Raw genomic sequence first — 3,476 nt, forward strand, 5'->3', positions numbered from 1 at the left:
CCTGTCCCCTCCCCCACGCCACCCGCCTCCCGAGGAGGCATCCAATCCTCGACGGTGTCTGGCTGCGCGAGGGCTGCTGGGAAGTGTGGTCGCTAAGGCATCCTGTCACTCACTACTCACCAGTGTTAATTTCCTGCGTATTTCTCTCTTTTTTTTTCCCCCCCAAACCAAAGGCGAAGTTGCCAGTCTGCCATTTGCAGACCCTGAATAGAGCTCTTATTTTTATTGGTAATTCTTTGTCTTTGCTACTAAGGCTTCAGAGAGCACAGTTTGCTTTCACTAACACAATCACGTTTAATCTGGTTTTAAGAGAAGTCAGGTTAGTTGACTATTATTATTGGACTCACAGATTGTTGGGCTAGATGCTTTACAAATATCTACTTTCATTCTCGAAATCTATGAAATGGCTATTAAGCCCATTTTGCAGGTGAGGAAAATGAGGTTTATGGAAATTAAAAGCTTTTTTTTTTTTTTTTTTTAATTTTAAGTAACCTCTATACCCAACATGGGGCTGGAACTCACAACCCCAAGATAAAGAGTGGTATGCTCTACTGAGCCAGCCAGGCACCTCCAAATTAAGAGAATTCTTTTTTTTTTTTTTTTAAGAAAGGTCTTCAGAGTGTCATTTGATTGATATTCTCTAGTCTAAGGCAAAGGCTCAGGAAAGTCATTTTCCAGGGTTAATTTAACAGTACTTGGGATGCCTAATAGCATCTCAAAAGTTGCAGCCAAAACTCAACCTTAACTCCTTCACAGCCTTCCTCAGCTCATAAATGGTGACTCCCTACTTCCAGTTACTCAGGACAAAAACCCTGGAGTCATCCGGGACTTTTTTCCTTGCACCCAATCTGTCAGTAAATCCTGTTGACTCTGTCTTCGAAATGTATCTAGGATCTGACCACTTCTAGCTGCCTCAATTGTTGTTTACCTAGTTAAAGCCATCATCACTGTTCTTGTTTGAGACAGAGTAGGTCACACAGAGTTAATAGTAGTGGAACTGGGATTTGAATTAATAAATTTCATTTCAGAGTCCATGCCCTCAACTACTAGACTGTAAACTCCAGAAGGGCAGGGACTTGTGTTTCTTTCGTTCACTACTGTATGCCTGGCACATGGTATGTACACAATAAATATTTTCTGAGTAAACAAATGAATCCACTAACAAAGGAAGCTAGACGTGTAACGTTTGGGGCTGAAAAAGGCAAGGGTTCTTGGGTAATTAAAAGAGGTATTCTGGACTGGGACTGGTCAGTGAGATGGTGGTATTGCAGTGCCTCTAGTTAGGATAATTTGCCCTTAGGCATTATTTATAGACATACTTTTAGTGGAATTGGTTTTTCAGGTCACATATACAGACATGAAAAATTAGACCATGATAAGGCAGAGGAAGGTATCAGTTATAGAACACTGCACTATACTTTCTTTTTTTTTTTTTTTAAGATTTTATTTATTTATTTGAGACAGAGAGAATGAGAGAGACAGCACATGAGAGGGGGGAGGGTCAGAGGGAGAAGCAGGTTCCCTGCCGAGCAGGGAGCCCGATGCGGGACTCGATCCAGGGACTCCAGGACCATGACCTGAGCCGAAGGCAGTCGCTTAACCAACTGAGCCACCCAGGCGCCCCACTATACTCTTTCTGATTAAGAGATCTTTCAAGAATAATGGAAGGATGGGGCACCTGGGTGGCTCAGTTGGTTAAGCAACTGCCTTCGGCTCAGGTCATGATCCCAGGGTCCTGGGATCGAGCCCCGCATCGGGATCCCTGCTCCATGGGAGGCCTGCTTCTCCCTCTCCCTGCTTGTGTTCCCCCTCACGCTGTCTCTCTATTAAATAAAATCTTAAAAAAAAAAAAGAATAATGGAAGGATGGGGGCACCTGGGTGGCTCAGTTGGTTAAGCGACTGCCTTCGGCTCAGGTCATGATCTCAGGGTCCTGGGATCAAGCCCCGCATCGGGCTCCCTGCTCCGCGGGATGCCTGCTTCTCTCTTTCCCACTCCCCCTGCTTGTGTTCCCTCTCTCGCTGTCTCTCTCTCTGTCAAATAAATAAAATCTAAAAAAAAGAATAATGGAAGGAGGTCAGTGAGTAGATTCCAAACCAGAAGCTTCAAATACACTGGAAAATCTTTTTCTTGGAAAAGCATCCAGGAAAAATGTTCTTTAAACATGTTCTTACTATGGACATTCTACATTAAGGGCATTAAGTGATGGGACATTGGAAACTCTTTGGGTAATTAAAAAACCTAACAACAGAAGGAAAGGTAGAAATTTCTTATTTTGGAACAATGGGTAACTTAACTTCCTTTCCCTCTTCCTATCTGTCTGTCTATCTATCTATCTATCTATCTATCTATCTATCTATCCATCCATCCATCCATTCATCCATCTCCGTTCAGGCTGCTATAAAGAAATACCACAGACTGCGTAGGTTATAAACAAAAAATTATTTCTCACAGTTCTGGAGGCTGGGAAGTCCAAGATCAAGGTACCAGCATGGTCAGGTGAAGGCCCTCTTCCAGGCCGCAGACTTCTTATTTTATCCTCACATGGTAGAAGAGTCTAGGGAGCTCTGTAGGATCTCTTTTACAAGAGCACTAATCTCATTTATGATGATTCCATTTACATGAGCTTAATCATTTCCCAGAGTCCTCACCTACTAATATCATCACCTTTGAGAGTTAGGATTTCAGTGTATGAACTTAGGGGGGAGGGAACACATTCAGATCATAGCACTATCTACACACACACACACACACACACACTTCTACTTTTCCATATGTGTGTGTATGTATTTACATATAGTGTCCAATTTATGGGGAGGAGTAGATGTATGTAAAACTTCCATCATCAGAAAAAAGTAGAAGTATGCGACCGACAGAAGGCACCCAAATATGTTTAATGAAATTTAAAAGTTAAACATCAGTAGGGTCATTGTAAACCCTGCAATGGATGATGTAGATGCCAAGAATTCAGAACCTGCTAGACTTAATTGCCACTAGCAGTTGACTGCCTTGTTCCCAAAGCAGTTCAACAAGCACTTCTGAGTATCCCTGAGGTGCCTGCTGGGTTGAGCTTCAGAGGAGTGCCCCCAAAAGCCTGTCTGGCAGCTGATGTGGGTCTGGGAAAGTTTAACAAGTCCCAAGCTAATAAAAAAAGAAAACAAAGACAACAGTCAGTTATTTCCTTGGGGCGCCTGGGTGCCTCAGTCGGTTAAGTGTCCAACTATCAATTTCGGCTCAGGTCATGATCTCGGGGTCATGGGATTGAGCCCCATGGCAGGCTCCGCACTTACTGCAGAGTCTGCTTGTCCTTCTCCTTCCCCCGATTGCTTTCATTCACTCTCTCTCAAATAAATAAATACAATCTTAAAAAAAAAAGATTTTATTCTTAAGTCATCTCCACACCCGACATGGGGCTCAAACCCACAACCCCGAGATCAAAAGTCGCATGCTCCACCAACTGAGCCAGCCAGGCACCCC

This window comes from Mirounga leonina, unplaced genomic scaffold (assembly GCF_011800145.1).
Source record: "Mirounga leonina isolate KUSES-001 unplaced genomic scaffold, KU_Mleo_1.0 Mir_94, whole genome shotgun sequence".
Lineage (NCBI taxonomy): Eukaryota > Metazoa > Chordata > Mammalia > Carnivora > Phocidae > Mirounga > Mirounga leonina.